Source organism: Alexandromys fortis, unplaced genomic scaffold (assembly GCF_014885135.2).
Source record: "Alexandromys fortis isolate MF-2015 unplaced genomic scaffold, M_Fortis_MF-2015_v1.1 scaffold_402, whole genome shotgun sequence".
In the NCBI taxonomy this organism is placed as follows: Eukaryota; Metazoa; Chordata; class Mammalia; order Rodentia; family Cricetidae; genus Alexandromys; species Alexandromys fortis.
Window position 1 is genome coordinate 1 of NW_026068275.1, and position 14,623 is coordinate 14,623.

Here is a 14,623-nt window from a genome sequence, read left to right on the forward strand (position 1 = left end):
TTTCTGTGGTAAGAGAAGACAAAATACTCTTCAGGCTATGGTGAGAACACTTGTAGTGTTGTGTGCTTTGAAAAGACATTTAGTTTGTCTCGGAGAAATTTGCACACAAGGGATTTCAGTTTACAAGAGCTGCAATACGGCTGAAAACCAAGCACTTTTTTTCCTTGCAGAAACCAGATACTTTTACATGCAAAATACTACGTGTATTGTGTAAGATATCATCACTTTTACAAGTCTGTGTTTTGGACTTAACTGTTTTCTCACTTTATCATGTGTACTCTTTTACTGTATAAGCTAATTTATTTATAAGTATATCAACTCATTGCTTTCTTTAAAAACAGTCTGGAAGCCCTCAACAACTGATAACTGGGTTCCCTTATCTTAGGAGAGTCTGTGCAGACTGCGTATTTTTTAAATCAGAAGTGGTCTTCACCCTGTAATTCTTAGCTAACTGATCATAATGGATAACACCTGCCTTGGTTTTGTCACACTGGCCTTGACCTCTCCTGCAATGTGAATTAATTACCCTGCTAAGTAGGAAGCTGTGCACCTTTTATTTGTTGTTCTTCACATTTGAATTGTTCTGTAAAGACAATGCTTTATTGACACCTTTTACAGACCTTACTGTAGCTTTTTCCATCCATGTAAACAAACTGTTTTCCTACTATACACACACACACTGATACAGACATTCCTTAAGTCAATGTGGAGATAAGGGTTGGCAGAGGATGGACTAATGAGCAGGGTCATTTCCTAATGAGATCATTTCAATGGTTACAGGTCCATTCTGACTACACACGGCTCAAACGGAAAATCTCAGCCTCTCCACTTCCATTTCTTCTGCATTAGGCTTAAAATACTTACAGATGAAGAAGCAAAGCATCATGATTTATTTCCACTTTCACCGCTGAATAAACAGTTTCTTCCACCATAGAAACCTATGAAAGAGTGCAAAGCAAATGAAATAAATTCAGTTTGAAATTACATTTTAACAAAATGTATATGTAAATTAATCTCCACCATGACTGATCTGCCGTGACTTGTTAGCAGTCAGACTTATTTCTGTTCACACCATAAACAAACTTCCACCCCTTGTCTGTCATTTAGCTGAGGAAGAGGTCTTTGCCCTATTTCCTAGTGATGAACTAGGAACTCAGGACTCTACCTGTTCTGTCCATGAATGTCCAAAGCACTAAGTACACTCTCCCCACAAAGTCTGGCTGTTACAAAGTCGGCCTCAACCTGGCACCTGAGAAACTGGTTTTCAGGAAAGTTCCAACCATTCACTCAGAAGAGTGGTGCACACCCTAAGCTGTGTGCATAATCAGTGTGGCTTGTGTCCAACACCTGCTTCTGTGTGAGTCTGGATTATTGGTACCTTCTGTGAACACGACACCTATGTGACATCTGCAATAAACTCTGAGAACTGCATTTGTTTCTAATGTTCTTCACAGGCTCACATACCACATGCATTCCCACAACTCTCTGTCAGAGAAATTAAACAAGTTCTGTGTGACTCTGGAGGAGACCTTGTAGGCTTGGCTCTCCTTTCCTCATAGGCCCCCACCCTCCACGTCTCTGTAATAAATCTTATCCAGGTGTGACTGTGTGCTGAGTCCTGTATATCCTGCTAGAGAATCACCACACCTGGCACCACTGTGGGAACTCACGCATCATGGGAAGCGTCGGTGTCTCACCAGCTTCAGGAGCTTGTCATCTGTCATCTTCCGGTACCTTCACTTTTGTTGTTTGTTCCTGTGTCTTCCTAGAGAACATGGGCAAAGCACATCGTTCAGTGAGTTCTCCAGTGGTCCAGATGTTAGGACAATTGCTCCCATCTTCTTCTCAAATGATTTTGCTCAGTGTCTTCCTTTGGGTTAGATGATGACTGTGAATCAATTAGTCCCTTTTCATAAGGCAATTCTGGAACATTCTCCAGTTTATTGCTAGTGACTGATACATGTTTTATTTGCTGTGGGACAATGCTCTTGTACACTGTAAAGATTTGTCACTCATATTAGTTTAATAAAATGCAGTAGACAGGCACGAAGTATTAGGTGGGGCAGCCAGACTAGGAGAATCCTGGGAAGAGAAAAGGCAGAGAGAGTCAATCACCAGCTAGCCGCAAAGGAAGCAAGATGAGAATGCCTTATTGAGAAAAGGTACCAAGCCATGTGACTAAACACAGGCAAGAATTATTGGGTTAATTTAAGTTATAAGAGCTAGTTAATAAGTCTAAGCTAATAAGCCAAACCATTTATAATTAATATAAGCTTCTGTATGTTTCTTTCTTTGAGACTGAACGTCTGTGGGACTGGGTGAGACAGAAACTTCTGTCTGCATTTTGTGATGAACTTTGCTTCCAAATTATGATGAAAAGTTTAATCCCTCCCTGTAAATAAAGCATTGAAAAGTTCAAAAGAAAGCCCTATACTATTCAATTAGTCCACAAAATTGCTGTTCTGAGCTGGTCAGTGGTAGTGCATGCCTCTAATCCTAGCATTCAGAAGGCAGAGATTGGTCTATAGGCTCCAGAGCTACAGAGAAAGTCTGTCTCAAAAAATGCTATTTCGATTAAATTTACACACTTAACTTCATATTGTTTTGATAATTCAGCAATTGGTTCAGAGGTTCAGAGTACATCATGTGAGTTCTGGAAGTTATGATTATCCTTTTGATTATTTTGGTTTGCATGTACTTAAAGAATAAAAATTATATCAAGTTATTTAAATCTAAAAATAATAACCAGAATAGTGAAAGATCCATCTATTTTAATCTAAATATGCCCTTTTATATATTCGCATCTTATGTGTGATTAGATCACATCTACAGAAGTCAGGCAGCCAGGTAGTAAGGATTAAGGTTAAAGTTGGAACTTTAAACTTACAAATCTTATTTTTATTACACTTTTTCCCAAGTGTTGATACATTTACTTACTATAGGACATACACAGACTTTGTCTATGTGAGAGGAGGAAATAATGAAAAAGACTTCAGATCAAAATTATAGATGAATTATTGCTGTGAAGATGGTGACCCCAAAATTAACTCTGGAGGAATTTCAACATGAAAAAACCATTATTGGTGACAACTGAAAACATTTTTAACCAATAGACCAGGGGACCAGGTTGAGTGCTGTGCAAAACTGTCCTCCAGGCCTAGCATGGTTGTGGCGTGTTAAGTTCACAGCAACTGTGATGAATGCACAAAGTTGAGCACATCAACTTCCTACCATGGAGAGACAATTCCCACTTCTTCCTGAAGGTTCATAGGCAATTAGTAGTTGCTACGGGGAAGGGCTCAGGAGACCACGACAGGCCCTGAGGATCTAGAGGCAGTTAATGGTTCTGCGAGAGGGAAATACATTTTCTCCAGTGGTGTGACCACAGGTTAAGGTGCCCAAAGTAATAACCTCTTACGCTTCTTTGAGAAACTCTAATGAAACTCATTTGAATACATATACATACGCTCACATACAGGCACAGGTGGGGCACATGAACCTCAACCCTGGGGAGCAATTTACAGCTGACAGTGGCTAGGAGATAGAAACTCAGTTTTCTTTAGGAGTGTGGTCCATGGTGGTAGGCTGAGCGTGCTCCAGGGGACGGTCCCACACCCATGTGAATATGGGAATCACTAATTACACTCAGTGATTATCTAAAATAGGGGCTATACTCAGCAGCAGTTAGGAGCACTTGCTCTTGCAGAGGTCTGGGGTTCCATTCTCAACACCCACACAGTGACTCATAACCATCTGTGACTCCCGTTCCAGTGGATCTGCCCTCTGCAGGCACTAGGCACTTGTGGTACGCATATGTACACTCAGGCAAAACACACACACACACACACACATTGTTTTCAAAAAGTAAATACACCAGCTTGGGGTGGGGGTGGAAGGAGAGAGCACTGAAAGAGACACTGGAAAGTGGGGACATTTCAGGGTCAAGGTAAAAACTTGGTACAGGGGAATGTCCCAGGAATCTACAAGGATGACCCCAGCTAAGACTCCTAGCAAATGTGGGTATGGAGCCTGATCTGCCATCTCCTGGAACCAGGCAAGACTTCAAGTGGAAGGAGTGGAAAATCAACCCAGACACATAACTTCCGATTTACATTCTGTCCCAACTATGGGATGTGCTGGGATAATGGTGGCCTAGAGATTAAGGGAATGGCAAACCAATGACTTGTCTAGACAAAAACCCATACCAGGAGAGTAAGTCTACCCATGAACGGCCTGAAACACCAAGACCTACAGGTTGGCTGATGCAGAGACCTAGGATAGAAACAACCATGACTAGAGAACAAAATGTCAATGTAATGATACCTAACGATATTCTGCTATACACACAGATTGGTGCCTAGGTCAACTGTCATCAGAGAGGCTTCATCCAGCAACTGATGGTAACAGATGCAGACCCACAGCCAAATATTAGGTAGAGCTTGAGGAATCCTGCAGAAGAGGGAGAGAAAGGATTATAGGAACCAGAAGGATCAAGGCCACCACAAGAAAACTTACAGAATCAACTAACCTGAGCCCATTGGGGCTCACAGAGACTGAACCAACAACCAGGAAGCCCTTTGAGACTGACCTAGGGACTCTGCATATATGTTAACATTGTGTGGATTGTTCCTCTTGTGGGCCTCCCAACAGTGGGATCAGGGGCTGTCTCTCTAACTCTTTTACTGGCTTTTGGAATCTATTCATACTGAATCGTCCTGCCCCGCCTTAATACATGAAGAGGTGCTTAGTCTGACTGCACCTTAATATGCCATGTTTCATTGCTACTCACGGGAGACCTGCCCTTTCCTGAAAAGATACGGAGAAGGAATGGTTGTGGACAGGGAAAAGGGGAGGGACTGGGTGGAGAAGAGCAAGGGAAATCTACTGCCAGGATGTAAAATCAATTTATTTAATTTTAAAAATAAAAAATAAAAACATTATATTTAAAGTCAGGTGTGAGTTGAGCATAAAAGGAGGCAGGAAGTTTGCAGGCAGGTGCATGGGCAAAGACCAAAGGTCATCCTGAGGTGTTGCTTTCAGAAGCCATTCACCTTGTTATTGTCCACCTTGTCCTCTGTGGCAGTCTCTCACTGGCACCTGGGTCACCAACTCAGCTAGACTGGCTAGCCAGCTAGCTCCAGAGAAGACTGTCTCCCTCTTCCCAGGGCAAGGACAACCAGCACAAACTACCACACCCAGGCTTTACGTAGTTTCTGGGGATCACATTCAGGGCTTCATTCTCAAAACCAAGAACATTTTACCAACTACCACAGCTCCTCAGGTCCAAGGTATTCTTCATAAGAAAAGCTATTAAGATTGTGTGTTTTTGTAGGGTGAGTTGCATGCTCCTGAAACTGTGTTAAACTCTAACTCCAGAACCTGCTAATACAACCTTGTTTGGAATTAGGGTTGTGTAGTTATTCAGCATAACTGGGATAAATTCCTGATAAAAGTAACGAGAGAGATGAGTTAGTTAATTACTTCAGCTTCCTAAACCAGTGTTCGCACTTACTTGGCCATGTGAGCTGAGCGCAGGGCGCAGTGGTGGCAGAGAGCAGAGCGTAGCAGACACCGCTGTGCACATACATTGCAGGGGACAAGGAGCAGAGGCCATCTATGAGATATGTCCATGGGTTAGAGCCATTAAAAACCACTGTCTTATGTCTGGAAGTTTCCAGAATCTCCCAAAAACCAAGGCTGGAGAGAAGAGCAAACAAGAATTCAAAACATGAGTCTATGTGGGACATTTCAGATTCAAAGCATAATACGGATTTTTGCAGATGTAACCAAGATGAGTTCATGAGATTAGAGTGGGCTCTAAACTGGTGACTTTCCTATGCAAAGTGAAAAAGACACCCAGGAGGGTTTGACGGGAAGACCGGCTGATGACGCTGTGATGGTGAGTCCACAAACTAAGGGACCCCTGGGATTGCCAACCAGCATCTGACGCTAAGAGGGAGGTGCATACTCTAAGAGTTCATTTTACCCAACCCTGACAGGACCTGGATTTTAGACTCTTACAACCCCAGTCTGGGAGACAGTACATTTGTTTTACTCCACCAAGTTTGTTCCAGCAGCCCTAGGAAACTCAGTCTCTCCCTTCTTCCCCCTGCCCACTCCACCCCACTTCCGCCATGGAAGTGACCCCTGGGAAAGCAACAAGACTGCTAGAGATTAAATTGCCCGATATCCTTCAGTATTAAAGAAGAGGAGAGCACGAGTTAACCTGCTTCAGATGTAACAGGCAGGCAAGGCTGTTAGCTGCTTTACAAAACAAGTAAGTGAAGGAACTACACTGTCTCCCACACCTAGCTTAAGAAACTAAGGAGTGAATACTTCTTCACAAAAAGGGGGAGGGCTCCCCTTAAGCGAATACTTGTGTTAAGTAGAAAACAAAGATTTCAGACATCCACTGCATTACCCCCTTTTCACCTAACTAAAATAACAAGGGCCCAGTGCCCACGGCCTCGAATTTCACCAAAGTCTTCCACGCCAAGCAGGAGCACTGCCCACCAACTGCTTCATCCAGAGACCTTTGTGCTGAAGCAGCAGCTCCTCAACGGCTTCACCCAGAGGCCTTTGCGCTCGAATGTAACGTCCACCAACTGCTTTACCCAGAGACCAACTGTTGCTGCCTTGTGCAACGCCCGCCCACTTCTTTACCCAGAGGCCTTTGGGCCCCAGTCAGCAGCAGGAACAGAAGCATGTAGTGCCTATTTCTCCCAGATGCCATTGCGGCGAAAGACTAACGTTATCACTTCCGCCAGAAATGCACTTCAACTTGAGGTGGCAGCGAGCACACAGCGAGCAAGAGGAATTGCAGTGATGGCTTCCTGAAAACCTTCAGTGACATGGAATAAAGTTCATGCCCCATCAAGAGCTGTGTGTTCTAATGTTCTCCAGAATTCCAAATGTGCCAACTGCACAGCTGTTTAGGTTCTAGGAAAGAGAACATTCACTCATTTGTGGTAGAAAGTGAAATGTCGGCAATCTAGCACAGAAAATGAAGTCTAAAGTTCCAACAGCGTCGCTGAATAAGGGCTGGGCACAGATAAACAGTTGAACACGTGTGCTGTGCCCAGACAGCGCTTTCTTCAGAAGAAAACCTAGTTTATCGAAAGCGGAGTTCCCAAACTGTTCAGTATAGTCTTTATTCTCAGAAAGGTTCGGAAGATCCAGACACCATGGTTATCGATTATCACCATAAATAAATCATGGTTTGGAATACAAACACTTGGAGATAAAGATTGCTGTCACAGCATATCCTCCGACATCTGTGGGGCCTGAATCCGGGGGTGACTTTCTGGGTTGTCCACTAAGCAGCTATAGGGGCACGGACAAGGTAACTGTGCTGTATTGTCTGGTTCTTTATAATGTCTAAATGTTACCTACCTCCAGTGATGTTACCATATGCACAGTGCTTAGACTAATGCCTCATGCCTGTATGGTAGGCCCTGGGAATGCTAATCCAATAAATCTTTATTAAATAGATTTTTTTATTGATTTTTATTGAACTCTACATTTTTCTCTGCTCCCCTCACTGCCTGTCCCTCCCTCCTTCAACCCTCCCTCGAGGTCCTCATGCTCCCAATTTACTCAGGAGATCTTGGGTTTTTCTACTTCCCATGTAGATTAGATCTATGTAAGTCTCTCTTAGTGTCCTCATTGTTGTCTAAGTTCTCTGGGATTGTAGTTTGTAGGCTGGTTTTTCTTTGCTTTATGTTTAAAAACCACCTATGAGTGAGTACATGTGATAATTGTCTTTCTGTGTCTGGGTTATCTCACTCAAAATAATGTTTTCTAGCTCCATCCATTTTTCTGCAAAATTCAAGATGTCCTGAGTGGGTGTGTCTGGAGCCCTCACTGCTCCAGGCCCTACATAGGCCTGAGGGACATTGCATGGCACAAGGAAGGGCTTCGGCACCTGGAGGTTAGAGAAAGTGTGCGCTTTCAGGAAACCTGACATAGCACCGGACATAGTCACTGCCTTTCATTTTTAGTTTCCTCGGTGTAAACATCTCAAGTGCCTGAGCTGTCCTCTTTCGTGTGTTCCCAAGTGTTGTGACTTTAGAACAGCAAACAGTAAGGTCTCTCAGTCTCCTCTGAAACGGTTCAGTAGATAGGCTAGCTGAAGGCCCGCTGTCCATGTTTTATGCAGCGGTTCCCATGGTTTGGAGATAGTTTGAGATTAAAGTTTGCCAAGGAAGGTCCAAGTGCCAGAAACCTAGACCCCATCATGGCAATGCAGAGAGAGATGGAACCCACTGGGGCAGGACGAGGCCAAGCAGTGCCATCTTCAGGAAGGATTGATGTAGGTCCCTTGTTACCATGAAGTCTTTACCTGAAAGGCTGCTGTGGCTCTGGCTTTATAAAATGGCATCCTTATGGGCTGTGAGACTAAGTTCTCAGGAAAGGTCACATCTGCTTTGAAGATTCAGCACACAGACTAACTGATAAAATTTGATGATTCTTGAGAAGTGGAGTGTTACAGTTGAAAGCCCAAAGTGCCTTTGGCCAACATCAGTCCTTTTTTATGGGCATCGATGACCCTCCTTTGTGTGTGCCCAGGCATCTTTGCGACAATTAGGTCAAATATTTGCATTGGACGGAGAAGCCACTAGTTGCCACCAACCCTAAGCTCGACTTACTGTTAAGACAGCACGTGAAACCTCTAGCAGAGTCGTCCCCGCTCTGCTATACACCATTTGCCTGATGTGTCTGATAACTGCATTGACTTTGGGCTTCTGTAACCATAAATGTTATATAGCCACAGGGGAGTCTTGATCACTTGGGGCAACCTGAACCCATATTCCCTGGGATAATCACTCACATTTGCCTTCAAATAAAAGGCTGTTCCTTGTGGAGTAAGACCTGTGTTTTGCTGTGACAACCACAGCCACTAGATGTCAGAGCTGGCCTGAAAATGGCCACTCAGCTCTTGCCGAGACACAGAAGGCCAGACATGTATGAGCAAGCATCCCAAAGCTCTGTCTAATCAATGAAGAGAAAAAGCCACTAGGTGTGTGCTGTGTTGCACTACTCCTGGGGAGACCTGAGCAAAGGCTGACTCCCTGCAGAGAGGGAACAGGCAGCAGATTATAGTAAGGAAACCACCAATGTCCAACGTGTTCAACCCATGACTAAAATTGGGATGGCAGGGAGGACAGAACCCTCCCATGGAGCAGAAGGGCAAAGGCTCACTTGATCTTGATTTTCTGTAGGAACAGAGACGGGGAATGTGGGAACCAGCTCTCCTTTGGTACAGGACTTGCATCTGCAGAAGAAGTAAACAGCAATGTGAATGGGGTTCTCTGAGCCCTCTCATCCACATGGGAGTGTTCATTTCCCAGAAAGGAGGGATGGACATGTGACACCCAACCAGGCAGAGATAACTCAGGTGACTTTCTGATGGCCGCCACCCTGGGGAGTTTATCTGCATAGTGAGATCCTCACTGTGGTGTCTTTCTCTTTCTTCTCTATTCCTCGGGCCTCTCTAGAGGAACAGAATTTAAACAATGAATATATGTAGGATTTATTAGAATGACTTACAAGCTGGATATTATGCCAGGATCCTAAAGAAGTAGATTCTAATGACATGAAGAAATGAACTCGCCAGGAAGAGCAAACAGGCAAAGAGAGAGCAAGTTTCCTTCTTCCTTTCCTTTAAGTAGGCTGCCAGCAAAAGGTGTGGCCCAGATTAAAGGTTGATCTTCTGAAGCACGATTAATAAAAGCTCAGAGACTAATATTGAGGTTCAACCTGAAGACCAGAAAAGCAAAACAGACAGTAGGTAGCTCTCACCCCAGCCTCAATCCGAAATGGTGATCCTTCCTCCAGGAATCTCAGAATGAGACTGTGTCTGAGAGCTGTCTCCTCCCATTTTATAATCCTCTCTAGGGTTGGGATTTAAGGCATGCACCTCCCGGTTTCTATGGCAACTAGTGTGGTTATTAGGATTAAAGATGTGTGTTACCACTGCCTGGTCTGTAAGGCTGACAAGTGGGGCTGTTTAACTCTCTGATCTTCAGGCAAGCTTTATTTATTAAAATACAAATGAAATGCCACTACAATCTTCCCACATCCAAAGATCTGAACTAAAAGTAGATCTTTCCACTTTAAATTTAATTTAATTAAGAAATAAATCCTGGCACTGGGATTCGTCTCTACTGCATGGACTGGCTTTTTGGGATCCTATTCTCTTTGGATGCATACCTTCCTAAGCCTGGAAGTAGGGGGGAGGGCCTTGGACTTTCCACGGGGCAGGATACCTTGCCCTCTCTTGGGACTGGAAGGGGGTGAGGAGGAGGGTGTGGGGGGAGAGGGAGGGAAGTGGGAGGAGCAGAGAAAGTGGAAATTTTGATTGGTATTATTTATAAAGTAATAGAAAAAAAGAAATAAACTCCTCACAGGTATCCCCAGTGACTTGGGTTTTAGTTAACTCTAGATATAGACTGAATGGGTACTTGGGATTTGGACCCTGCTCTGTCTCTCACCAAACTATGCGGCTGAAAGCCAGACTCCCTCCTCCTGAGGGAAGTCACTGCTCAGATAGCTGACCCTCTGAACAGTCTCTCTGAGACGTGTGGGCCCCTTTGACGTCACTAGTTTCATTCTTTGTGAGTTCATGTGGATGTTATCTACAGAGTCACTTTGTTATTTGTAGAATGGGTCCCTTTACTTGAGTCAAGAACTGTTCCTACCAGTAGGTGACAATGAACCTGGACTTGGCATGCGTCCTTTCAGATCTTTTGTTGTTGCTATTGTCACGCACTGGAGTGAGCCATTTGGGAAGTGGGACTCTAAATTGAGAAAATGACTCCAAAAGACAGGGCTGTAGACTAGCCCATAAGGCACCTTCCTAGTCAGTAAAAGAGGGCCCAGCCCATGTGGCTGGTGACAACCCTAGACTGGTGGTCTTAGGTTCTATAGCAAAGTCGGCTGAGCCATCCATAAGGAACAAGCCAGTACGCAGCCCTCCTCCAAGGCCTGTGAACCAGCTTCTGCCTCCAGGGTCTCTCCCTGCTGGAGCTCCTGCCCTGACTTCCTTTAACGATGAACAGCCTAGAGCCCCCTTGTCCTTATCCCACTTCACCCCTCTTTGGGAGAAGGGATAAGGAGCAGCAGCAAAGAAAAGGAAGTAGACTCCCCTCTCGGAACGTCTATAGCTAACATTAAAAAGCAGAGGTGGCTGAGAAATAGGATACACTTCCAGGGCACAGAAAAGCAAGAACAAACGCATTGGGTGCAAAGAATGAAGGATCAGAGCAGAACAGAAAGAAAGGGAATGGAAAGGCAAACCGTCAGGGAAAAGGAAGAGCTTTATTTCAAAGGACAAAACATTGACACGGCTACTAAGGAGCCCATCAGCAAGGGTGGACTTTAAGTTCGATCAAATCAGAAGAAAGGGTGATGTTCCATCAGACGTCACTCTGACCCAGAGGCTCCGTAAGTGTAGGCCCATATTTCTATATGGTATGGCAGTTGTTGTTTTCTATAATGGTCTCTGCTGCAAAAGGAAGTTCTCTTAGGGTGGGACTATGCACTTATCTGTGCACATAAGAACAAATATTTAGAATGTTAGGGACTATGTAGGTTCACCTCCAAGACCTGTGACAGCACTAGCCCTGCGCTTTTGGCTAGGCTTGCAGTCCCAGTGTGGTTTCCTCTAGTTGAGCAGGTCTTAAGCCCAATTAGAGAGCTGTTGGCTCCTTCCCTTTTTAGGAAGCTTGCATGGAACCTTCCGGTACTGTGCAAGTTAGTGTTGTGGAGTATTATTTGAAGAGGTGTTACATTCATTTATGCTGTGAGATATTTGTCTAGTGATACAAAGATGTGTTGCATTTGTTTAACTCTGTGAAGCTGGGTTACTTTTCCTGTCTAAAACACATGGTTGGTCTAATACAGAGTTGAATGGTTAATAACGAGGCAGGAGATAGATAGGTAGGGCTGCTGCTGGGAAGAGAGAATAAAAAAGAAGGAGAAAAAAGCAAAGAGAGGAGCCGGGGAGAGGGGGCAGAGGAGAGAGGATGCCAGGAGTCAGCCACACAGCCATACAGCCACACAGCCATACAGCCACACAGCCATACAGCCACACAGCCATACAGCCACACAGCCAGCTATAGAGTAAGAAGTAAAAAAAAAAAATGTATATAGAATAGAGAAAGGTAAACACACCCAGAGGCAAAAGGCAGAGTTAAGTTAAGAAAATTTAAGTTAAGAAAAACTGACTAGAAATAAGCCAAGCTAAGGTCAGGCATTTATAAGTTTCCATGTATTATTTGAGAGCTGACTGGTGGGCTTTCAAAAAGCAAAGAATACAAAAAAGGAACAAGCTAGTCCTAAAGGAAGAGGTATTCAGGTCAGTTCTAGCTTAGTGTTCTCTGGGCCCTAAGTCTGAAGTCTATGGTCTCTTCAGCAACAAGACTGTACCTTCTATCTCCAGGGGTGGAGCATTAGTCTATAATGTTTTGGAAGTCACTTAAACAACCCTGACCAATAACTCAAAAGGGAGCTTATGCTAGTGTTGGGTTTTTTGTTACATGGTCTATTACTCTTGTGGGGAGCATTGTCAGCCCAAATGGAAATTTTTCACTTAAAGTATGTATGTGTACTTATACAATGACTTGTGTGTATTACAGAACATTTTAGGTAGATAGTTAATGGTATATTCCCTTTTTCAGTCATTGTTTTTTACCCTCTTCTCCCCTTCTGTATCAATCTCTCTTTTGGAGCCTCGTCCCCATTTTTCTCATTTCATTTCTTTTTAAAAAAAAAATACAGATTGCTATCAAAAGGATGGCAGCCCTTCACCAGCATTGTGAGGCTGTAACCACACATTTTATTTCCCAAGACAGTAACCAACAGGCACAGGACTGGCTATTAGGAAGAGATCTTCACTCCAACCCTTCGCAAAGGCCTCATTAGCTTTCTCATCAGAAACCTGGGGCATTAGAAGTCTGTCGATCTTGGCCAGGTGGTGGTGCAGGTGGGGTGGTAGTGGTGCAAGCTTTTAATCCCAGCACTGGGGAGGCAGACTTAGGCAGATCTCAGTGAGTTCAAGGCCAGCCTGATCTACACAATGAGGTCCAAGACAGACTCCAAAGCTAAGCAGAGAAAACCCTGTCTCGAAAAACCACACAAAAAAAGAAAAGTCTCTGGGTCTTACATTCAAACTGATCCAGAAGAAACAAAAAAAAAAAAATCTGTCATCCCAGAATACTACAGATAGCAAACACATCCTTTCCACGAATGTAAGAGGTGGAGTATTTGAAGATGCCCTAGCCCTTCCTTTTCTGCAGCCCAATGTCTGACTCTGGGACAATGTATAAACAACAGAAATTGCTGTATTGTGCTGGGAAATCAAGATCTGAGATACAGGAAGAGCCAAAGTGGAACAAGGGCTGCTTTCTAGACCTATCATGGCACTGGGTTGTGAGTTGGAACATGGTATTGAGAAGAACTGAACCCTGTCTCTCAGGCTGTGACAAAGAGCCCAGGGGGCAGGGTAAGATATTTACCATACCTGATTAAAGGAGGAAAAAAAGCATCTGAGTAAATAATAGGCACAACTGACAGAAAGAAGCTGGCAAATTCTGTGGGAGAATCATACCCGAGAAGGAATGGAGTGCTTTTATAGGTGGATAAGATATATTGTATGTATATATGACATTTTCAAAGAATAACTTAAAAAATGTAAGAGATGCTATCTGACCTTGTCTCTTGTGCCACTTTTGGAGGGTCATGTTTGAGCAGAGCTGAGGAGCCCACCACGTTCAAGTAATAATTTCCTACCGCCATGATCCTCTCTGTAACTGACTGGGATGAGACCTCAAGCAGCACCAGGACCTAGGGTCCAACTCTTCATTAAGGCATCACTAGGGTCTGATGGTTACAGAGGGGGAGCTTTGTTCTGTTTTTTTTTTCTTTGTGTCTTTTCTCTCTCTATGAAGGTAAGTACTGGGACTGGTGGACACCCACAAGCTTTCCTGGTCTGCTTGGGCCGGGCGGGTAGAAGACAATCACCAGCCCGTTTTTGTGAGTGAATATATGGTTGGGAAATAGGAGAGAGAGAGGCGGAGTGGTTCGTGCGCGATGGAGAATGAGGGATCTGAAGAGAAGATGGGCTGATGTGGATGGCCTGCTTGCCTTTCAGGGCCATAGTGATGCTCAGGTCCAGCTGCTTCCAAGGGCCACATATGGGTCTGCGGCCCTGCTCCAGCCAGGGTCTTTATTGATGTCCATGGATTCCCGCCACTACTGAAGGCTGCATGGATGCTCAGGATCTGGGCCACCACCGGTGGCCATGTTAGTGTCCAAGGACCGTTGCCAGGGCCGTGCAACTCTGAGTGACCTGTGCCGCCACTGGAGATCTGGGCCCCAGCTGCTGCCAAGGGCCATGCTGGGTTCATGGCCCTGCTTCAGCTTTCAAACATTTGGCAACTCCCAAATCCAGCCAAGGAGGATCTCAGGCTGGCACAGGAAAAGGCAGATGCTTCTGTCAGTTTGATACTCCTTGGTCATGTCCTTTCAAGATTCTTTAGCTAGGTCCATTGAGGGGTATCCCAAGTGTCATATCCAACTGCTGGTGGCCATGTCAGAGGAGCAGCAGGGGGCAATTAAACTT